The 24,784-nt window shown below is 43.7% G+C and overlaps 2 long non-coding RNA genes across 3 annotated transcripts in view; one reads left to right on the forward strand and one right to left on the reverse strand.

Annotated features, from left to right (window-relative positions):
• LOC111937668 (uncharacterized) overlaps positions 1-24,784 on the forward strand; it is a 30,613-nt gene that overhangs the window by 2,163 nt on the left and 3,666 nt on the right. The window contains exon 3 of one of the 2 annotated variants that reach the window (XR_015278354.1): positions 18,571-18,738. This is a non-coding gene — a long non-coding RNA (uncharacterized LOC111937668). Of the gene's footprint in view, positions 1-18,570; positions 18,942-24,784 lie in introns of those variants that run through there. The other variant, XR_002868707.2, reaches the window with a different exon arrangement.
• LOC147649602 (uncharacterized) lies at positions 90-24,551 on the reverse strand. The gene is made up of 2 exons (XR_015278358.1): positions 24,336-24,551; positions 90-2,010 (listed from the first exon to the last, which is right to left on the reverse strand). It is a non-coding gene; the product is annotated as an uncharacterized LOC147649602 (long non-coding RNA).

The following is a 24,784-nucleotide window of genomic DNA, read 5'->3' on the forward strand; positions in this document are numbered from 1 at the left end:
AGATGTCAATGAGTTTAAAAGGTAGGCTAAAATTAGACCTTAGTCTTTTGCGTCAGATGGTTCTCCTGAAAGCAGCTAAGAAAGCACACTTTTCTTAAGGAATGGTTGTTTAATTTCATTTTTTCTTTTCATTTAACCAGTATCAAGCATACAAACACAACTAACACTGGAGCCATGGTGGCTTAATGTACATTAGAATAACTGCCTAAAAAGACTATGGAGTGACTACTCCAAATCTCCTCAATTCCAGCAAATCCCCAAGGAAAAAAAAATCATCCCAAACACCACCTTACTATTAAAAGTCAACATATGTTCCAAAGTTCAGGCAGACTTCTGATGGTCATTGGACATGGAGCAATGCAGGACCAAGCTGAAGGAGCATGCAAGAGCATCCTTTTATTTCTGATGCAGAGAGAGCTGTCAGCTCAGAGACAAGCACAGATACAGCACAGAGACATTGGTTGGGCAGTGAGTTACTTGGACACACAGGGTCTTGCAGCCAACCCTAACACCTTTAACTGTACATGGAAAACTCATAGAAGATGCCAGTGCATCCATGTCACGAGATTTATGTTAAGGGAAAGCAAAGGGAACTGGAAAAAGTAAAATAGAGAGGTCTTTACTGGCAGGATGAATCATAACTGAACTGCTTTTAAGAGGAACAGCATAGATTCTAGCTCAGAGACATTGCTGTTACAGGGTGTTGAGAGGCAGGTTGATTACACTGTGCAAGTTCTAACATGGGGAGAAAAATGCCAGTTTTAAGAGCTCTAATCAAGGGGGGAAAGGCATAGCAAGAACCAGAACAATGCTTAGAGCTGGAGTTAGAAAAATTCTAATGAATCATCTGGTTCACATTTGTTACAGAATGATTATCCTCTGGAACAAAATACTAAAGAAGAAGTGTATTCTCTATCCCTTTATGTCCTCCGATCCAGGTTTGATTGCCTTTCTAGAAAGTGCATTATTGAATTCAACATGAGCTACTGCGCTCCCTGCAGAGAGAATGGGCTGTAATTTGATGATACAGGAGGTCAGGCTGGGTGGGTTAAAGTCCTAGCCCTGAAAATACCTGTTCTTACTCTGTTTACCAAGCACACATTTTCTGCACCTACCTCAGTCATTAGCTTGATCTGAGAACAGCCCCTAGGAAAGCACATGACAACAACCTGATCTTGAAATGGTGACTGAAAAACAGAGTGTCTGCATAGCCCAGGTGATAAAGATGGACAGCATCCTCTGAGGTACTGGGGATACTATGTTTTGTCTAAAAGCTAGGAATCTCCTTCATACTGGGATCACTCCCAAGAGGTACGTGGATACACTGAAAAGCAAGACTGAGCTCAGCTAGCTCATCTTCCTGTTTCTTCCACATAATACATGTTATCTCTGCTCCAGAATGAGCCCTGGCCAGTTCCTGCAGAATCAAGCTAACAGGCATTAGTAGGACTGAGAGAATTAGCAGCCTTCCTGGTCTCTGAAAGCCCCTTAGCTCATACTCCATCACTGTCTGGTCCCAGTAGCCACAAACACGATGCTGAGTGAGACCAAAGCAAACCAGGCACTAGTCCTGTGCTGAGGGAGCTTGCAGGCATCTGGCTGCATATTCTGTGAGGAAAGAACAGACTCACTTGTTAGTCTGCTCTCTCCAGGGCAGTCAACAGAGTGTATCCCTTCAGGGATTATTTTCTTCCTTTCAGTATTTTGTTAGTATCCTAAAAGCTTGAAAATGTTTATTTTAGTTTATCCCAGTCTGCACTTATTGATTTTTCCTCATCTTCAGAGTTCTAGAGAGGGTCAGTATGAGCAGAAGTGCTTCTGTTTGACAACAGAACTTATCTTTGAGGAAACAAATCCACATTTGCCAGTGTGCCAATATTAACTCCAGTGACATAGTGCAGTTGCTGATCCAGGGGTGTTCCTGGCCTGCAGGAAGCTTATGACCAGACTCCCACCTTCTCTCCCAGGGGAACATGGCTGTTTGCAGAGAAGAATGGCCAGTTGGACCACCTGTGGAAGACAAAACCCAGATGTGATCTCTGTTGATAACCAGGCTGAACCTTACATAGTTTAAGCAGTTACTACAGGCTGAGGAACTGGACCATCAAGAGAACATCACATTGCCCTTCTGGAAATAATGGAAATCAGCCTAGCTTGTTTCAAACCCAGTTTTCTTATTCAGTTAATAAAAATCTTGGGGAAAAAAGCCCCACATTTTTGTCTTCAAAAAGTCACAACAATCTCTAAACCAGAACTGTCAAAGGGCTGGAGTCTCCCTGAAGAAATGCTTTACCCAAATGGACACCAGTGTAGCCACTACCATTATCAGGAGCAGTAACTGCAGACGACAGTCTAACATGTTCAACTGCAAATAATTATGACTCAGTGTTATTATTGTCCTTTTCCTGTGTTTTGCTTTATCTGATTCAAAATCAGAACTCAAACGCAGACACATAGACACACAGCTTCTCACTTAAGAAAAACAGAGCTACTATAGAATAATATAATATAGAATACTATACTACAGGATCACAAACCCCAGATTTTGGGTTACCCACATACAAGCCTTAAACTGACCAAATTCCATGAAAAGTCATATCATCAGGTGGTCACACAGGACAATGACACAACTGTCTCTAGCACTGTGCATTCTTAGGCTTCAAACAGATTGCAGCTCTGCAGAACAAAAATCACAACCCTGCAATTAAACACCTACATTCCCATTATGCCCATGGTTATCTCATGGCTTCTTTTTTCTTCACAGATTTCTCAGCTGAATTAACCTGTGTTACTGACACTTGATATTACACAGTAGCATTTACAAGCTCATCCAGCTCAGAGGTTTCTTGTGAGAGATGCTGTACCAGGGAGACTTGACAAGGATCAAACAGCCCTCCCAAAGCAGTGAAGGGGGATATACATTAACACATATCTCCATGTTTTCCAGCAGTCACTCTCTCAGACAGGCTCTCTGCTCTAAACTACCTCTGGAGACCGCCCTCTGGATCTCTCTATTTCATGCATTCAGTGCTCACTGATGTGAATAACCTTCTGGTCATTTGAATCATCACATTCACATACGACACGTCTCACCGGGGAGGGCTCTGCACACTGACCATGGCACCTCCAGAACAAGTTCATTAAGCAAAGAGGATACAAACAGTGCCCCAAGATGCACAGAACTTTTAAGATCTCTCAGAAGCCAAATTAGACTTAATATTGAAAGTGCAGCAGTGTTTTAATTCCTTGAATTCAGCAGAAACATGATGGAGGCAAAGACAGTGAATCAAAAGAAAAGTCCATGAACAGAAGCTGGCATCCCCAGGCCCAGTTCTTTTCTGATCCTCACACTGTTGTGTTTAAAAAGATAAATTGGATGCAGAAGAAGCTGTTTTTCTATGAAAACATTTAGCTTTTGCAACAATACAAGCAGCTGCTCTCACTCTCCACTACAATTCTGCATAAATGCTGGAATATTTGTTTGTGAATCTTTCAGTTACAACATTTTTATAGAGTTCCAGGCTGCCTTCCATAGAATAGCTCATGCCAACCAAAACCAAATTAAAGGGGAAAAACCCCAAAAAACCTCACACCAAAATAACCCCAAGCACTCCAAACAGCTCTATTCACTCCCAGAGGTAGCTGATACAGAAAGCAAACACTGCCACTGTCCTTTGTGATTTCTTAACAAAAATGGCCTTTGATATTCAGGTTTGTTGAATGCCATGATCCATCTCTAGAAGTCCTGGCCTTCATTATACTCAGAGGAATCTTAATGCTCCAAATAAATGGAGTTTGTGGTGTCACCTCAAGTCCCAGCAGGGACTACAATTACTAGTATGCCACATTTTTGGCAAGTTTTGTTCTGTTTGAATGAAGGATGTAGACTCTGAACTTCTGCCTCCGCCCACTGGAGGAGTCAATTCTGCAGATGGTAAGATGCATCTTTGCCTTTAGTCCCACTTCTCAGAACAGCCAAATACTTGAGGTCTGATTAACTAGCATTTAAGAACCCAGTGTGGAATGGATAGCTACAGAAATAGCATTCTTGCACTACCCCAGCATTTTAGGAAGAGACTGCCAGATCCATGTGGGAGCAGAGGAATCCTAAAACAATAAGAACAGACCCAGCAGTTACCGATTCATAAACAGCTTCCTGGCATCTTACAAAAGGGCTCAAGCCATGAAAAGGCAATTCTTGCAAAAACATTAACAGAAATGGTTCCACTGCTTTTCTTTGCCTACATGAGGACAGGTAAAAGATACAGTCACGCAGAGTGGAGCAGGCTGGGACTCCAACAGCTCTATGTGGTTTGCTCAATCAAGTTGATTTATTTCAAGACCAAATTTCCTCAAGCAACTTTGAAAATTCTGGATTAGTACTAGTAGCTCTAATTAGGACTGGGCATTCAGTGCCCCAGACATTGTCATGAAAATTGCAAGTCCAGTCTCATAACATCGTTATGAGTTAGTATCGGCAGGGTGATTTGAATTTATAGGGCTCTAAGCAGACTGAAGCATTTTCAGTTAAACAAAATATATCTATAACCTCATCACCCAAAGGGTCAGTCTGAGCTTTCTGAAGAGGGGTTTATTTTATTTCATTTCACACTTAGTAATTTTCATGCCTTTTCAGCATTTACAGTGAAGCCATTTGGTTTACAATAGGATATTGGGAATGCAGCCCCCTAGACTACCAGCAAGTACATCCTAGGACTGAATGGTTGCCTACAATTCTGTGGGACAGGATTTGACAACCAGGCAGCCAGGATGGGAGGAACCAGCACCAGTTCCTAGTGGTTCAGCACTTAGTTCAACAGTTTCAAGCTCTGAAGGGCTCACTGGTGACTGATTCACTTGATCAAACAGAACAGAACACACAGAGGTTACTTCACTGGTGGGTTGCCCTGCCCAGCTTGTAAAGAGACCAAGAACACCTGTCAAAGAGCTCTTTGTGTATCACAGCAAATTCTGTACCATGAGCATTAAAATAAAAAAGAAAGAAAAAGAAAGGCAGTCCTTCTTCAAAGCCAAAGTGCTACTCCAAATTTAGAAAGCTGAGCTAGGTTTCTACCCAAGGTAGCAGTGGTTGCAGGTACAAGTGAGATGCTTTGAAGGAATCACAGTTTGAATCAGGATCAGGGAGTTTAAGAGCAATTTGAGAAAGAACATTCAAATTATTCTCAGATCATTCATGCCTTAAAAGGAAAGAGAAAGAATGAGGTTCTCAATCCACTGCCTAGGTAAGGTAGCATAGGGTAAGGGGTAGGTAAGAGGCACTTGAATTTACCTCTTATTGAATGAAGAGATAAGGGAGAGAAAAAAAAATGCATAGATACTAAGTAAAGGGATGTGTGCTGCCAATTACAAAGTTACCTGCCACTCGTTATTAGCAGTTTCTACTTCTTAGTGCAAATAATCCTGTATCTTAATAAGAAAAGCTTTAAATTAGGCTTCAATTTTGACACCAGAGGGAACTGACCACATAACTAAATGCTGGTTGTGATTTGTGTAGGTGTGCTTTTACTTGGGTCATCTTTCTTGTGTGCAAACAGAATACAGCCACTGAGTGCTTGGTGTTTCACAGGGACCCTTTCACAAAGTTGAAATAATCATGAGCCCAATTAGTCAAGGGAAGGGTTAGAGGACGGTAACACTCTAGAAAGCCACCTGCTGAGAAAGAGGCTACAATAAACATACTATTACCATAGAAAGGACAAATTTTGATAACTTGGAATATAAAAGTAAACCAAGTTGATAACAAGCAAAAGGACACAGAACATTCTGTAAGCAATATTTTTGTTTTCCAGTCTGTTTTAACTTAAGAACAGAGCTGACAACATACTGCCTCCTCATTACCTAATGGGATAGAGCTGTCAGCAGTAGACCAGGCTGAAGCTACAGGAGCCTTGACAGAACTTCACAGGTTGTGAAAACAGCTGGATGAGGGTGCTCTGATCTGCTGACATGAGACTTGCTGATACCTGTTCACAGAGAGAACTTCCAGGAGCCTGGAAAGATGCTCATGTTGTGCCAATATTTTAAACAGAACTGCTGGCCTGACAGCCAGGCATCAGTCCTGAGTAAAATAGTGTAAGGGCTAACTTGATTAATTAAAAAACAGGGGGATCATGTAATTAGTACCAACAAACAAGTGTTTATCAGAAAATAGAACTTGCCAAATGCATTTGATTTTTATTTTAAAGAGATCAAAACTCTCCTTGCCTGCTGAAAGGTGTCAGTGTCACTGGACTGGACTCATGCACACTTCACTTGGTATTATGTGACATGCTCATCAGGGAGCTATGACAGCTGAGACTTACCACGACACATTAAATGAGTTAAACCTGGCTGTACAACAAGTCACACAATACAAGAGAAGACATTTTACTAAGCATAATTCTGAAGGAGTTGCTCAGGAATTTCAGCTCTGTTTTCTTTAATGCATTGTAAGCAACAAAGGAGGACACAATCAACAACCACATCCTAATGCTAAAGCTTTTAGTAAACGAGGACAGTAGAGTTCACTGCTGGGAATGATGTGGACTGCTTGGCAAGTTGGGATGTTTTAGTGTATGAGAACACAGATCTGAGTCTTACAGGCAAAGGAAAGCAATCACTTTGGAAAGCTGACTAGGCTGACAGCAAGAAGCTCAAACTTGAGGAGTTCCCAGCACAGAGCTGTAGGAAATGTGCTCTCAGCACTGGAACAGGCAGCGAGTGCTGTCACTGTTCAGTCGCAGTGTCACATCTACCCCAGACACAGCAAGTGCAGCTTTGTTGACTGCCACTCAGGAAGGCTGTTGATAAACAGAAGAGCACTCAGGAAACAGCTGCAAGAAAGATGAAGGGGCTGGGAATGATGTTTGATAACAACAGATTCAAGAAGCACACATGGGTTTGGGTTTCTAGGCCAACGGCTGATTTGCACAGGGTTTTGTGCATGTACAAAACTAATTTTGTACATGTAGGAAAACAAATTCAATTGTTACAGTTGTCTGTGTAAGAAAACTGTAAAAAAGCCCTGACCAGCTGGATACAAACAGCAAACAAGGCACATGTTTATTAGCAATGAGGATGATTAGCCAGAGCAATTCACCAGAAATTGTAGCAATTCTACTTTACCAAAAATTATTCAAGCCAAAATTAGATATTTTTCTGAAAACCTGTGTAGTTCAAACAGGAACAAAATTTACAGCAGTCTACAGATAAAACATAGAGGTTATCACATGAAATAGGCAGAAATGGCCTCATCTGCTCTGATAATCTGTTTTTAAATAGAGTAAAATTCAAATATATATATATGCATATGCATATATATGTATATGTACATACACACATGTGTATATATCTATAAAATAAGAATAAATCTTAAGGCAAGTGCTTCTGTTTTTTCAAATGCTTTTTTCTTTCTGAGCAAGTGCAAAGATGGAAAAAATGGCTTTAACAGCAGTGGCAAGTGATGCTACTGAAGAGCATAAATGCCAACTCGTATCACTTGCCTATTCCTATGCTCATTGCTGCAAAGCCTAATGAACCACAATTGATATGTGGAAAGAGGGCAAGGTTTGTAAGGTTTGCTAAACTACAGAGAATTACAAAGTCAGAACAAAGCTAGAGGGCATTGCTTAAGTGTTTAACTCTCAAGAATAGAACAAACCTCTCAGGATTGCTGTTTCAAACTAGCTCTTTTTAGCAGCTAATTCTTCTAAGATATATATCAGTGTAGCTACTGCTCATTTGAGATGCTGGAGCAGCTCAAACCTCATCCAGGAATGTAACCTGCAGCAAGACCAGTCACAGAACCATGCAAGCCAGGTAAAAGGAACAAGGTAAAGTATCTCTGTATGTGTAGCACTGGAAACTGTCACTCTCCTGCTGTTCAGGGACATCTGCCTGAACACCTGCAAGAGCCCTCCTTCCCTTCAAAGTACCAGGTCCCAGACACAGTTAAGGTAATGTAACCTCTGGCAGATCAGTTCTTGCCACGTTGCAGTTTACTACTGGGCATTCACTGGCAGACTATTTCACTGTAAAGAGGGCTGGGCAAATGTTGGGAAATACCCATTTCAGCAGGAAGAATATTGTAAAGTTTCCAACCTGCATCATTTCCTAAAATGACTCAACAGCAATATTCCCACAGATGTATCCTATGGCTTGTTTTACAAATTCCAGACATTCATCAGTATAGTTGTAAAGAACATTAAAAAGAAAACCTTTGCAAGCAAGGTCCATGTCTTGCAATGGAGGATCTGGTTCAATGCAGCTGGAGCTCATGTTTTCCTACCATTCATAAACTGCCCAAACTGCCATCAGCAGTTCCTTTAATTGAATTAGAGCCAGGTTGTAGAATCAGGAAACATATTCTCTACTCCAAGGGGATGACGATGTAGGCACGTGTTCTTTAAGAATGTATACATTCAACATTGGTCCAGGCAAGTCTGAAAGCATTGTAGCAAAATGTGTATTGCCCTGAAACTTGCCCTGTTGTCTCAAAAACCAGAGGTGAATGGCCTTTGGCAAACACTGGTGGAGATAACCAGACTCCACCTGAATGCTGCTCCTAAAAACATAATTCAGTTTCCTGCCACCTAGAACAAAATTATTATCTCCTGATGGCACCTGGTGCTTTTAATGTCAGCTTGCTCAGCTGTTTCTGCATTATCCTTTCCATAAAACATGGGGCTGGAAAGGCCTTCCAGACCTCTATTTTCTAGAATAAGTTTCTTCTCTCCACAGCACCAGTTTAGAGACTCTTTTAAAGTCTCTCTGTTCTGAGAGTTATAGGTATTTATCTTGTTTCAAGATCAAGATTTATGCTTGGCCCAGTCATACCCTTTTGCCCTTTGACTCATGCTATCCTTTGGTTTAAATATGTTTCTTTTCCTGTTGTTCATTCCTGCAGTGTATTTATAGGTGGTAGACTCTTTCCTTCTCTCATCTGGGGGGTTTCAAGGGTTACTGCGAAATTAATAACCTTTTTCTAAACTTGTTTCAGAGCTAAGTACCTGCAAAGCTATTTAAAATTTCATTCCTTTGTACAATGCATTAATAACCCCTCATCCTTCTCCAATTACCATGACTGAAATTGAATTTTTCCTACCTGGCAGGTCAGATCCAGATTTTGACTGGCCCTCCCATCCTTCTCCCCATCTGATTACACCTACATGACATGAACAGCAGAAATCTCTCAATCTGTGAACTCATAATCATGTTTTATCTTGCTGAATTGTATCCATTTCAATTCCATTACGTTTTAAAATTCTCCATGAAAGTAAACTGATACAAATATTTAATAATATCACATGTATTGTTAGGAGCATCATTCCTCTCTCCCCTCATCTCATTTCCATGCTGCCTGGTTTGTCTCCTCCACCTGCATGGTTCTATTCCATGGAAGGAATAGAAAGGAAATAGAGAGGAAAGTCTGTTCAAACCCTTTTTTCTGCTATATTCCAGTTCCTTCAAAATGCTGTAATGAAAAGTCCTATACTTGGGTAAGATCCTGGTAATAATTGTACAACAGCTGACAAAGAAATTCCAAACCTTTATCTATATTCAAATATGTTGGTTTCCCTAATCAACTCTCCCTTTGAAACAGAAAATTTGAATCGCAAACCTACTTTTGTTTATCCTTACATTTAATCCTTAATTTAAATAGAATCAATCTATGATCACCCCAGCTAGCACGTTCTTCAGCAACCTCTTTATCATATCATTAACACTTGGAAGAATCATATTTGAAGTTGTATCATCCCTTGTTGATTCAGGCATATTTTGATGAGGAAGATCTATTAGATATTATATCCAGGGCTATCTGACCTCACATTGATGAGCGTTTGCTCTCCAGTCTATTATCTGGGAGGTTTGTCTTTGTGCAATAATCCCCAGGAATATATGGCTTTTTAATAACACCACAAAGATTTTACCCAGATACCATTCTGATAAATGAGAGAAGCCTTCTAGCACCAACAGGCAGAATGTTTTATCCATGAAGTCCTTCATGGTTCCTTACCACCTGCCTTGTCCTGAGAAAAAGATAGAAATGGGAGCAGTTGCCATGTTTTGAATTTTCTGGATAACACAGATGGGTTTCAGAGAAGTAATTTAGACAAAATGCGGGTTACAAGGAAGATTGAGAAGTCTGAGACCTCACCACAGAGTCACTCTTTTATGCTAGAACAAACAAATAACAGGGCATCTGCCATTAGTTCTGTTTGCACAAGTGTTAGACTGTGCCCCAGCCAGACACCAGCCAGAAGGGAATAGCTGGGAAAGCTGATTTTATTATTCATTCACAAAACATCTTCTACCATTATGAAAAAATAGTCTCAGTGATACCCTTGAATCTGAATCTCCAGCTTTTGCTTCTAAAAGCAAACCCAAGGCCTGGGAAATAATACTGTTGAAAAAAGCTGCCACATCTTTCTCTCTGAAGAAGCCACGGTTTGTTGAACTGTGAAGTCCTTCACAATACACAAGCCACAGCACTTTTATCTCCACAAAGCAGCTGGCCCTTGATACCACATGAATGTGTTGTGGGTTTTCTCTTCCATGCAAGTATTTTTAGCATTTGGGTTTTCCCTGATTTTTGGTGAACTGCAGTCCCTGAGGAACAGGTGGTGGAATGAAATGAACTTTGTCACATCTGAGCACCATGGGAACAGCTCTGCCCCCTGCATCCAGCCCATGGAGACGTGTGCCATGAAAACAACATTGCTAAGTAACTGACTTAAATTGCAGCTTTCCTCCCAAGCACTTGGAAATCTCCTCCTCCCACACAAACATGGTAGAGCTGATTTACAGCTTGTTTGGGTCTCACAGGTAGGAGCTGATTTACTTTTGTCAGTTATCAGCAAAAGGGTGAGAAAAACTAGTTTTATAGGAGGCAAAACCCGAGCTGACTCCAGGCCCTAAGAATGCTCTGCTCCATCTATCCAGCTCACCGGAGAGGTGTGGTTTTGGCACAGCATTGGGGAAAATTATACCAGATAAATAAATGCAGTTCTGACAGATTCCATTCCTGTCCCTGGACAAGCTGCTTCTCTTCCTTTGTTCCTCCATTCCATAGGCACCCAGCCAAGGTGTCCTCGAGGAGATCAGTGACCATTTTGGTGGAAACAAATCAAAAATGAGGCCAAATGAGTGCAAGGCTTTGCACAGATAAACCCACTGGAAAGCTCTCTTGTTCACAGACAATTTATTAGTGTCCCTTTCAAGGTCCAATCAAACATCTACAGGTCTAAACAAACATCTATAGGTTACACCTGTACAACTTTCTCATGCTGATGATCTCCAGCTTATCTATGATCATTTCCAAAGGGAACTCAAAGTCTGTATTCATTTTTAAAGGGATGCAGAAGTACTCAAGCATGCAGTCAGCCCAATATGGGTCTAGGTGAGCAGTGGGTTACTCTGCTGGGCTCCAATGAGGCTGAGCAGCTGGAAAACAAATGAGTAGGAAAGCTCCTACCACAAATGGGTATAATAGGAATTCCCATAAATATTGTGTAATGGCTATGGAGACATCCCAGTGGCATTTTAATTCCTTACATAGGAAATCCAAGGCTAGAGGATAATTTCTTCCAGAATCATCATCTAGGTTTGTAGATGCAGAAAGAAGGGATCCCTTCAGAAAGGACATACCAGCAACCTGACTTGTCCTTCTGGTCCTTGAGATTGGGAAAGAGCTTCAGGTCAGGTGTTCTGTAGCAGGAATGTAGCTACTCATCAAATGATGATGTACAAACAAAAAGTGATGTTTGTACAAACAAACACATACAGCTACAATGGCATGGCCTGCTCTGTGAGGAGGCAACACACTGGGAACAAATCAGAGCAAGCTACTTCCATGGCACTTGTTGCAAGGACAAAACATTTTATAGCTACAGATTTATATGTAGGAGCAAAGAAGCAGACAGGGGTTTTAGTTAAAATATTTGAATGCCTCATAAAAGAAATTGCAGGAGAGTCACACAATGTTTTGGATGAAGCAGTATCCCCTCAGGAAATGATCCATGAGAGTTGCTCCAGGGTCCCAGTGGAGGAGTGCCATCATCCTGGCATGCGGAGGAAGGGGCAAGGTCCTGCCCCTTGGGTGTTTGAGGTAGAACAAGCCCAGGAGCACAAATATTTCTCTCATTGCGGCGTTTTTACCTCACTGAGCAGTCTGCTAGCACTTCCAGATTCTTCAAATTGCCGTGAGGCATCCAACTAATTTTTTATGCTTCTCTCATAACCGAGTTCACACTGCAAGTCTGGAAACAGAGCTAGACTCCACCAGGTCCGTGCTGCCCAGGGTTAAGTCTTCTCCTCACACCTCCCATTAAGCATTTCCAGTACAAGAAAGCACAAGAACGTGCTCCCGTTTCCTAGCGGCAGCAGGACTTTGGCATAGCTTGCAAAACACTTTGCATGTTTCCGATAGCAGGTGCAATAGAAACATTATTTACCACTATATTTTCCTGGCATCTTTCCTAGATCTTCCACGGAGCAGATGGAGAATGAGCAGCACTAAGGCTGAGCTGTGGGTGCAATCATTCCCACATGCCTAATACTCCTCTGAGCAGCAATCGGTACGCAAAAGCGTGCTCACCATCACTACTGCAAGAGCCAGAGCCCTTGCTCAGCAGCCCAGAAAACTGCTCACAAATGCTCCCTGGTCACTTGGAAGGAGCTCCTTGCTGCCACGAGCTCAGAGAGATCAGGCTGAGAGTTACAACACAGGAGCAGTGATGAGGAAAAATATGTGAAGTATTTTCCTGCACCCCCAGGGGACAGGTCACAGTCCTGTTAGCATGAAGCAAGAGAAAGGCGGGGAGAAGGCTTTGACTACTGTAATCAAACCACCTCGTAGGACAAAGGAAAGGCTCTGCTTCTTGCAGAACACTGTGAGCAAGCAGATGCATTACAAGTCACAAATCTCACATTCCCTGTGGAGCTTCCTCACCTTTTGTTTCCCAGCTCCCAGGAGGCTGAGAGCACATGTCCTGTACACGATCCAGGAGCGCTGTGCTCAGCCTGGGAGGGCAGCAGCAGGTGCAGAGCACACCTTCACAGGGAATGCTCCCCTGGGTGGAGCTGTGCACTGCCCTCATGGCTCTGCTCAGCCTGGAACACAAGGAAGGTTTTCCTGAATCAGCTCAGATTTCTTCTGTCAGAACAAGGACAAGGGGAAAAATACACAAAGAAATTTGAAAATATCTGTATAGTGAAGCCTACTACACCAGCTCAGTCACAGCAGTTTAAATGCATATCCTGCTGAACACTGGCATTCCTTTCCCATGTTTACTGGGTTCCCAAAGCTAATACCCTGCAGTATTCTGGTTTTGCTGTGGCCATCCCAACCAGGCAGGCAAAGAGAATATCAGTCACTTCCATTCGAGCCTCTGTCTCTAAGGAAAATTGTGGGAACAAACATCTCTCTGGCCTTGAGAAAGGCCAATGCAAGACCTGTTCATATTCTCTGCTTCCCTTCCCTCTTTGCCTCCTTCCAGCCTGTGAAGGCTCAGGTGACAAAATGAGCTTCATCAGGGAGCGGTGGGGCAGGGCACAGCCAGGTCCTGCATTCCCCCATAACCACAGCCAGGTCCTGCTCCTTCTGAGGGCAGGCAGCCCCCTCTCCTGGCTGCTTACCTGCATCTCCAGCTCACCCATGGGTAGAGTTCCATAAGGACCAGGTTTCCCAATCTCATGGGAGCTCATCTGACAAGCACAGACTGACTTCTCTGCATATAACCAAGAATCTCCAGACAAAAAGCAAAAATAGGAAAAAATTAGAAGACAGCATGTAGTAAATCTTTCATCAAAACCAGATAGCCCTCATCCTGCAGTTCAACCAGGCCAGATTAGTTTACAAATATAACTTCTAGGTGAAGGAAATGGTGAGTTACCTGCATTTCAGTCATCCCTGCTGGATGGTGTGCCCCCATTCTTCACACACACACAGTGAAAAGCTGTCTCTGCCACATGTGGCTCTGTGTGAAGTGAGAAAACTCAAGGTGCAGTGGGAATCCTCACATGGCAGATGGGGGCTGTCACACAGAGCAATTAGATGACATCCTAAAGGTGTCACTATAAGTCTGTAGCAAAGCCCAGGACTGAATAAAGATGTCAAATACCAGTGACACTCCTGTGTTTTTCTCAGGGGGCTATCTAAAAATCAAGACTATAAAAATTCACCTAGGTGATACAGGCATGGATGAAAATACCTTCCCTGGCAAATTCTATCCTTACCTCCATTTTTCAGAAGTTCTCTCCCTGTCCATCCCTCCCCTGACCTCTAGTGGCATAGACTCTGTTCAAAGAGAAGACTTACTAAGCTGAAGTGACTGCTAGTTCTGGCCCAGTAAAATGCAGTCTTTCTCTACTGAGAATAAGTGTATAAATAGGAACTGGATCCTAACCACCTCCAAATGACATTTGGAACTTGTAGAGTTTGAGCTAGACAAGTCTGGTTTGTTTTTACTATTTGTAAGCCTTTTCCTGTGGAAAGTAAAGAAGGCATTTTGGAGGAAATATTAACCTTGGCTTAGCCATTCCTAAGCTCAAGCATGTGCAGCTTTCTAAGGGATTTGTCTGTTCCTCCTGCAGACTAAACATGGGAGGGAAAGGATAGAGAAGGTGCTTTACAAACCCAGATGACACAGGGACAGGAGAAGCTGGGACATTCTCCCCAGACACATTCACAGCAATGGCCACTTTAAACATTCATGTTCCTGTAACCCAGACGTGGTTGCCTAGGAAATATTGTGCAGGTAAATGGGTGAAAACATGGCATGCTTTAATTTGGAGCTTTGGGTGGAGGGTGCCAAACACACAAAGCCCTGTTGGCTCCTGCAGAGGTATGTAGGACACTTTATGAAGTCTGGATACTTTATGAAGTACTAAAACTCGAACCAGAACGTGCCCAATATCCAGTTTCTTTGCTGAATTAATGCACTGCTTATAAATACAACTACAAGGTCATTGTGCCTTAGCAATCAAAACTATGTGGCACAAATATGGACACGCCGATGTGTGGGAAAGATCACAGAAGAAATTGATTCTGCATTTTCTAACCAGGAATAATTCCAGGTAGTCAATGGCTCATAAGTTGCTATTGACTTAGAAATGGATTTTCCATAATCTTCTTGAACAGAGGATGTAGTAAATAACAAGAGAAAAGTGGGAAGAGGAATCTGGAAAAGATGTGTTATTGCTCAGTAAAAGACAAAGGAGGTCTTCCCTGTATTTTTAACTCCAAGGACTTGTTCTCCTTCCCAACTTCAAGTCTGGAATTTCAGCCAAAAAAGCAGATCCCAGACTACTTCAGAGCCCTTCCAGATGATGTCTAAAACACTGAGATATCAGCAGGAGTCCCTGCATGCACTTGTTGGTAATGCTAAGAATAAAACCATTTGCAGGATTGAAATCAGCTTGTGAAGGGAAAGAGAACAAAAATTTTCACCTAAATTTCTTTGCAATCAGTTTTTCAAACTCTCCCTGTTCCTGGAATCACACAGGGTTCCTTGAGGTAAGTAGGAATTATCTTTCACTACAAAATACATATTCTGATGTCAGAATAAAAGATACATAGGTGGAAGCTGCTGTAACAGACATCCAGTTTGCTTTGAGCTGCACATAAGTCACACACCTGCAGAACATCCAGGACCTGGAAGGTACCACTGAATATCACATATGTAAAAAAGAAATCCTCCAAGGTGAGGGCAGAGGGTGCATGGAAGAGAACAAAGTATTCCAGCTTTCCTGTAGAAATTACAGAAATAGAAGTGTTAAAACTGTTGGTTTTACAGCAATGCTTTTTATTAATTTGGCTTCATCCATGAACTTTCCTACTAGAGGTTGTTATTTTCAACTTTCTTCTACCCAGCCCATTGGGATGGGTGAGAGCCACTATATTCTCCTCAAAGCTAAAGTTTCTTCCACACAAATTGATCCTCAGCCCAGGTTTGCAGAGTGGAAGCCAAGCCAGAGCCACTGAGGCATTTCCAGCTGCCATTGTTCAGATCTCTTTATGCTGAGACATAAAAGTCTGAAGTGTTTCTGTGTCACAACATTTAGCCTGTCAGATTAATGATACACTCTGAAACTCTTTGGAGACAGCAAGGACCAACTTAAGAAGCTCAATTTGTGTTAATTTCTGCAGCATGAAAATATCTCCTCCAATTGTAGTTCTACACACAATGCAGGTATTCTCAAATGCTTGGGATTGCTCATCATGGCCAAGTATCTCCATATGGCAGATAAGAAGCAGCTTAAAGGGAAGAACTTGGCTGCTCATGGGCTTTGCAAGTCAGGGCAGTGGTACAAAAGGAAGATACCTAGATAATGAATTTCCTGCTCACAGTTTGGAGCATCCCAGTTCCAAAGAAAGAACCCCTCCTACAGAACTGCTGCCAAGAAACCTTAAGTGGATCAGCCTCAGACGCGTCTTGTCCAGGGTATAAGACATATTCTGACACAAGCTCTAAAACCCACATTAAAAATGTGAAAAATGAGGCTTTATTGAAGTCTTTTTCCATTGGTCTCTCCCTGTGAGACTCCATCCTGGGTCCCAAGGTGTTTCCTATTGGAGAACCATTTAGGCACTGCAAAAATCACTGAGAAAACCCAGGAGGAACTCCTTGGACCACATCTTTCAGTTGTTTAAAACAGCCTAGTTTAGCCTGGAATCCAATATTCACTATGCCCTGCAAGGATGGATGGAGCCACTCTAAAACATCAATAGTACAGTCTCTCTGTCATTTAAGCAATTACTTCATTTCTCTTGCTACTGTCTGGAAAATAAATCCTTCAGCAATGATGGACCTGAGCTTTGTGCTGTTTTCTCACTCAGACTTTACCTTGCTGCTCTGCATATCACAGCCAAGGTTTATCCCAGAGGTCATTGTTTTAATCAACATTTTTAAATCCCTATGAATGGAAAACACTACATCAACTGTCAGGGTTTCTTTCTCTAGTTTTTTTTTCCTTTTTTAATAAACTGATGTTCTGTTTCTTTAATAGGTTTAGTTCTCACCAGTGCTCAATTCTTACTCATTTGTTAAGTCTAATTAGTCAGTATTCAAATGTGTCATGCATTAATTTGGCCACTGCTCAAATCTCACACAGATTTCACAGGAAAATGGATTATTTGAATTTTAAACACAGTCTGTTCCACCAATTCTGACATATTAAGCAAGCTCACAAGGCATTGGGGCCATAAAATGCCAGTTGACCTAACAGCCTGCAACAGTACAGAGTGAGAAAGCTATTTATGTTATTAACTGATGCACTGAAATGAGATCCACTGATCCTGTATCATTTGATTTCTCCAAGATTTGGGTGAAGCCCAGAAACTTGGCTACTTCAGCCTCAGCTCAGAACTGCTGGCCATTAGACACAGAAGCAGAGCCTCAAGATGCCCCTGAGCCAGGACTCATTCCAGCCTTCTCTGGCTGCAGCCATAGAAAACAGATCAACCTGCCTGCTTCACCTGTTTAATATGATAATTAAGTCATTTTAGCTAATAGACTTTAAATACATCTTTTAAAGTAGTCTAGACAACTCCTTAGCATTGTCATCAGAGCAAGGAGGGATCTTCTGTATTTCTGTGCCAATTTGTGTTGGAGGCTGCTCAGAGCTTGAGGCAACCAGTTAAAGCCCCAACTCCTCCTCTCCCTGGTGGTGCTGCTGTCCCTTCACTGAGGGGCTGAACACTCAAATTCTCCTTTTAGAGCTTTTAGAGGGAACACTTGCATACACCAGCCTTTCCAGGCTGCCCCACTGCCTCTGGCACACAAACCTGTGGCCATGAGCTTGTCTAGACAGGGATGCTGGGGTGGTAGCTGGGCTATTGACGTTGGCACAGGAAAAGGAAAGTGCATTTGAGCACAAGCATTGAAGTCTGCTCTGCTCCTGCTGATGCACTTCAGTGGCACAGCACAGCCCCTGTCCCTTCAGCCAGTCTAGACAAGGCCACAGGGACTCTAGGATCGGGCCTGAGCACTCAACTTACATTTCCTTGAACTGCAATAGCTTTGTTGTAATTCAGCACGACAGCACCTTCCAAACACAGCAACCTGTGAAATAAATGTTTCAGGGTTCAAATCAGGGTTAGCCTGACTCCTCTGGCAACACTTCCTCCTCCAAATAAGTGCAGAAATTACAGGAGAAAAGCAAGTTCACCCAAACCATGGCAATAATCCAGAACAAGGATGACTAATAAAATCACCTTAAGGTGAATAAAAAAGCAGGATTGCTGAGATCTTTGTAAATAACAAGCTCTGAAATTCCACCACTGAAGCTCCCATAAGGCAGCAATGTTCAGAAGGGTGAAAGTATCCTCACATGGGCAGCACCAAATGAAAGGGAACTTTCCAGCTCTGCCTCTACACAGGTCAGAAATAAGCAAAGGACAAGAGCAAAGTGGGTTGTTTGGCTGCCATAGTTTTTAAGCATCACTGACTTGATAGTTCCTCTCCAAATGAGCATGGCACCAACCAGAGAAGGGTTTTGGAAAATGATGATGAGCTATGGGATGTGTTTTTCAATGGAAGATCAAGTCTCCATTACCCTTGTCATTTATAGGTCAAAGTCATCGAAACTCTACAGCAAAGAAGGAGATGCACCTGTGCTACCAGAGAGTGAAGGAGGACAAAGATGGAAAATCAGACAGAGAGACCTTTGACATTCCTCAGGAGAGAAAGGCTTTTTCATGGATTTAAATTAAAACTGTGCAAAGAGAGCACTTTGCTGGTAAGCAAAGATGGACAGCTGCCATTAGCATGAACAAGCTTGTCTGACACATTTTATCTGTGACCCTTCTCTGTGACAGGGAAGGCAGAACCTCGCCAGATTGTTGTGGCTAAAAAAATTATAAATCACCAGAAGAGTGGTGAAATTATGTAATTTTAAACAATTTTTTAAAAATCCACTTACCATTAAAGATTCAACACCAACACGTATTTCCTTTATAGAAACAGGGGAAAGTTTCTTTTTGCCCAACTTAACATATTGGGTTTGTGTAGAGAAGTTTTGGTAGCAGGGGTACAGAAGCTGCCAGAGAGTTTCTGTGTCTGAGGAGCCAATGCCAGCTGGCCAAGGCTGAGGTGAACATCCTCCCATTCAGCATGGCATTTGACCCAACACATTTGACAGCAGCAAAGGGCATTGGATGTCTCTGATCCATATTGCTCCCACACTGAGCTGCAGAGCAGGCAGAAGCAGGACAGTGTTGGGTGCAGGCCTGGCCAGGAACAATGACTCCTCTCCATTTGCCATGACCTTCTCACCCTTTGGACTCCATGGCAGCTGCTGACTTAGCAGGCCAGCCACTGCCAGGGGTGAACACTGCCAGGTACCAGAAGGATTTACACTCTCAAGCTAGCTGCTTCTCTCTTCCATAACAGCAGCAGCATTATCTCCCAAACTGAAACTGCCCAGCAATCCAGCCTGGGTCTAACTCTGTATCCTGTATGTGACAGGACACCATTCCATTGCCAAAACACTCCCTAACCCCTCCAGCACGCTTAACAATGAATGAAGCACTAAATTTGTTCTCAGTAGTTAAACACTTGAGGCAGATACTGCATGACGTGAGAGATGAGGGTGTATTGAACTTGTACCAGGCCACAGCTTTCCCCTGTTTGCAGGGCCAGGTGTGTGATAGAGGTGTCCAGCACACATCAGTGTGATTTCATGGAATTCCCATCACTGTGGTGCAATCCTGGAGTGCAGCCTCTCCCACAGAGAGGCAAGCAGAGACAGGCTCAGATAAGCAAGTTTCAGAAGGAAACAGGAGTATTTCCACCTAACTTTGTTCTTTATATGTGTGTGAAGACATAAACACTTGGTGTTCTGGAGGACAGCTGTTCCTCTGTGCCACGAGCCTGTTCCTCAGGGAGTCAGCAGCTCTCCAGAGCACCTGGTACCTCTCCAGCTTTCAGCCTGCTTCCTGCTGGGCAGTCTGCTCCCTTCATATCTGATTCTGTTCACTTCAGGGCAGCACTGGGAATATTCCCTCTGAAGCGAGGGAGTGCTGAGCACTGGGTACGGGCCTAAGTCCACCAGCCCAGCAGGCAGCGTGTGCCAGGAGCAAGTGGCACCCCTGGAGAGGGGCTCGGCTGGACCAGCACTATCAAAGGCTCATGGAAACCTCCAGGATCACAGGCAGAACTTTAACAGTAATGGCAGAAAAGCTCAGGATTCTTCAGATGTTCCAGTGCTCTGGATACCAAAGATAAAAAAAAAAACAAACCTGCAATGGATTAGAAGTGTTAATTCAACTGAGTCTTTTGTGACACTGAAGTCAATCATTGGTGTTAGCATGACAAATTACCAGCAACTCTAGAGCATTAATTCTCCTTCAGGTCTCAAATGTCATGGGTGATGGATGTGAACCCAGATCCACTTTATGCAGGGGTTGAGACCAGCTTTCACCCATAAAGCTAATCTCAGAAAGCTAAACCAAAAAACTATAGAAAAAAGTTTTGATTAAATGCAACAGACAAATCCACAAGAACAATGTGCTGAGTTGTGCTGTACAATGAGCCCCTCCCTTCCCAAGCAGAGCCTTTCAATAACAGTGAAGATTCCTGAAATTGAATTAATTTATTTTAATTATTATGATGTTGTCCAGGAAATAGCATTTAAAGCTGTTGCCAGACACTGGAGTTGTTTGGATTGCTCTGAAACAGCCTCATGCAGCAGAGTCCAGGATATTGGCAGTCAGCAGTAACAGGTATTACATGAGAGCTCAGAAATCAGTTCTTTCCTGTGATCTCATCCCCCTGATGAACAAACCCTTTAATTAACCAAGCACTCCTGTAGCAGCACCACTGACTGACTGTGTGAAGAAAAGCTGCTGCAGAGAGGAGGAGTCCATTAAAGAAAGAGAAAACTGCCCTGCAATCTTTCAGGGAGATTATACAACTGCATCAAAATTAAACTGATATTAATCCAATTCTCATTTCACCATTTGCCTGCTGAAGTTCGTGTGTGACGTGGAACAATCTCTTCATTTTTTAACCAAAGTCTGGAATGCAAATTCAATTTTTATTTTGTCTTTGATCTAACCTTAGAAGAAGTCTGTAAAAGTCATTCTTTCAGGCTGTAATTCACCACTGGTCTCCTGAGGCACCAGCCTGGGTCGATCGATCCCCTTCCTTGCCAGGTGCTGGGGTCACTCCTGTAAACTCGATGGTTCTATTGCTCTGCTCCCCAAGTGCTTCACCCACTGAGAGCCTTTGGTTTCCTTCCTGTGTGCTGGGGGTGACTGTGAGACCTCCCAGGCACAGGTTTGTGTCAGCAGGGACTCTTCAGAAGTTCCAAAACTGAACAAAGACCTGGAGCTCCTGTGGCCGTGGCCCTAACTCCTGGCACAGCCGGCAGTGGCTCCTGCTGCCCTGCAGCTTCTTCCCACCTGCTCTGCAGCTCTCAGCACTGACAGCTGCAGCAGCACCAGCCCTTCATCCTCAGCCAGGGCAGTACCAGCTCTTCATCCTCAGCAAGGGCAGCAGCAGCTCTTCCTCCTCAGCCAGGGCAGCAGCAGCTCTTCATCCTCAGCCAGGGCAGCAGCAGCTCTTCATCCTCAGCAAGGGCAGCAGCAGCTCTTCATCCTCAGCCAGGGCAGCAGCAGCTCTTCATCCTCAGCCAGGGCAGCAGCAGCTCTTCATCCTCAGCAAGGGCAGCAGCAGCTCTTCATCCTCAGCCAGGGCAGCAGCAGCTCTTCATCCTCAGCCAGGGCAGTACCAGCCCTTCATCCTCAGCAAGGGCAGCAGCAGCTCTTCATCCTCAGCCAGGGCAGTACCAGCCCTTCATCCTCAGCAAGGGCAGCAGCAGCTCTTCCTCCTCAGCCAGGGCAGCAGCAGCTCTTCATCCTCAGCAAGGGCAGTACCAGCTCTTCACCCTCAGCAAGGGCAGTACCAGCTCTTCACCCTCAGCCAGGGCAGCAGCAGCCCTTCACCCTCAGCCAGGGCAGCAGCAGCTCTTCATCCTCAGCCAGGGCAGCAGCAGCTCTTCATCCTCAGCAAGGGCAGTACCAGCTCTTCATCCTCAGCCAGGGCAGCAGCAGCTCTTCATCCTCAGCCAGGGCAGCAGCAGCTCTTCATCCTCAGCCAGGGCAGCAGCAGCTCTTCATCCTCAGCCAGGGCAGCAGCAGCCCGATGAAGGTGCCACCACAGCCTGCCATGGGGGGAGCGACACCCAGCTCGTTTCGGGAGCCACCGACTCCAGCTTTGCCCCGTTTTTGAAACCAGTGTGAATGTGGTCAGTAGGGAGTTGTCAAACCTTCAATATTTAATTTGGGGCACTATGATAACACTCAGAATTAAGCTGGATCCAGGGCAAAGTAATTAAAAACCTGACTGGGGAATGGTCCTACTCGCATCTGCCTCAGGCACCTTAATGTGCCACAGAAACGCGCCAGCCCCTCCCTGCGGGATTCAGAGTGCCAGAGACCCTCCTCAGCAGAGCATGATTAGAGGCTCTGAAGCTGCAAAAGCTACATGAATGCCAGAGGGAATCTTCTTGTTCATCCTGATGGCATTCACTGCAGGGATTATCGCTAGGAACGCAAATGAGGTGAGCAGGGGTGCAGTGGCAGTTTGTAATCTATTCTGAGTCTTTACATCACCTCCCTGCTGCCTGTATCCGCTGCCTGATAACAGCAGCAGCTTTCAGTCTTCTGTTTTAATCTACACGGCCATTAAAATCCACTTCTCAGCAATTACCTGACATAAGTTTTAGGAGAATTTGGGGCTGTTGTAGCCAGCCAGCTGATTGAAGGTGCAGAGTCAGAGCCCCACAGTGCTCTGGGCTCCTGTTGGACTCAGAACAATCTTTCCTTCAATAGCCTGAGCAATGGTACAATATTCACATAGGCTGTAAATACAGAACCAAAACTGAAAATTCATTCCTGATAATTCTATCTGGAGATGCCCTGCCCCACACAAACCATACGAGACTCCACAGCTGAAGCTCTTTCTACCAAAGCAGTATCAGACCTCTTTGCAAACAAAACGTGCAGTGATTTGAACAGAGAGCATTGTTTACCTCCACTAAGCAAGAAAAACACAATAAACTTGGCAGCTTTGTAAAAAAAAAAATCCAGGAATGCTGGATTTTAGCACATTTCCCCAGCCAGCAGCATCTTCCCTCCTGCTGCTCAGTGACAGCACACACAGAGCAGTGTCCATCAGCTGGTGCATGGGGGAATTACTGGGCTAAGCTGTTTCAAGGGCAGTTTCAAGCTGAAGTAGAATGCTGTGTAATCTCCAGTTATCTGTTATTATTCCTTATTAAAGAAGAGCCTCTCAGCAATCACTGACACAGCGAGGTGTAACAGAACTGACAGGGTTGACTCAATGCAGTCAGCAGAGCCCAGCACCAGCCCCTTCATGGTGCTCCACAATGGGAAAGCACATCCCAGCTCCTTGTCCAGGTGCACAGCGGATGCAGAGCTTATGAGACTGGGAAAAGTCCAATTTTCTTTTTATGTTACCCACTTCATGCCCTGCCCACACTTCAAGGACCTTGCTGCCATTCAAAAGTGAAAGCATTTTGCTGTGTGTGCTTCACTACAGAAAATCATGCTCAGAGCAAGTCTGTGGTAAACCACATGGAAAAAAAAATTATCAGCAGGAGAGGAGATTCCCAAAGCACCAGCCAGCCCTGCAATTATTGGACAGCTAGTTCGGGGAGAAAACGGAGCTAAACAAAGGCTGCAGTATGTGCAGTGCTCTCACTGACAGCCCAAGTTAAACATGTTACAGAAAATGGGCCTGTCAGCCAAACAGGGATTTCAGGCAATGTCTTAATTCCCCAAAACAGTCTATTGACAGTGATTTACATGTGACAGGAAGGCTCCAGAGCAGATGGGAAGCTGGCAGGCTGTTTGGATAGCTGTAGTCCAAGGAAGATTGCCACTGAATGCTCCAACAGTTCTATAGAGCAGAGACAAACTAAATATGCAAACTGTAAATGTAATTAAAAGGACTGAAGGGATTGGTTAGGAAGGGAAAATGAAGGACTTGAAAGGTATATGTGGAAATATTTAAACTAACACGTGGGATTTGTATGACAACATTAGGAGGGATGAGTATCAGACAAAGAATAAATTTATGGGGAAATCCACAAGGCTGTTTACTAATGCTCCTGATGCACTTAACTAAGATAATTAAAAGCTATAAGTTGACATGCCATTTTAGGAAAAAGATTGTAGGAAACAGCCTGGTATCAGCAAAGAATAAATTGGTCCAATATACATTTCATGAAGAAGTCTCACAAAGGATGCACTGCAAACCACAGATCCAAAACACACACACACAACCCTGCTTTGCCACCCCCACACTTACTTGGGTTCTGCATTTTAGGTCTCCCAGTTCAGCACTGATACCATAATTTCTCATGGGATATTAGGACTTGTGTCCTCAGAGCCAGCATTTAGTTCTGTCCCTTAGGAACTCGTATTTTAATTTCCACACGTGCCAGTGGGAGGAGGACTGGAGCAGCCATCCTGAGGGCCAGGTAACCCCTACATCACAGTGTGTGCCTCAGGGACCAGCCCAGCTACCACTGCACAGCAGCTCTGCTTTGATACCTGTTGCAGGGGAATGGCCCAGCCCAGGGTGCTCACCTGTTCTGGCAACACTATCAGTGAATACCACTGAGAATATTTTTAATTAGCATTTTAATTATCAGCATATACTCCCCTCCCTAGCAGGTGTGGGCAGTTTGGGCACTAAAACTCCATTGTTCCTCTGATTTAGGTTAGCACAAGTGCTGTAAATCCAAGGGCACCACT

This window comes from Cyanistes caeruleus, chromosome 21 (assembly GCF_971803275.1).
Source record: "Cyanistes caeruleus chromosome 21, bCyaCae1.hap1.1, whole genome shotgun sequence".
NCBI classification, from domain to species: Eukaryota; Metazoa; Chordata; class Aves; order Passeriformes; family Paridae; genus Cyanistes; species Cyanistes caeruleus.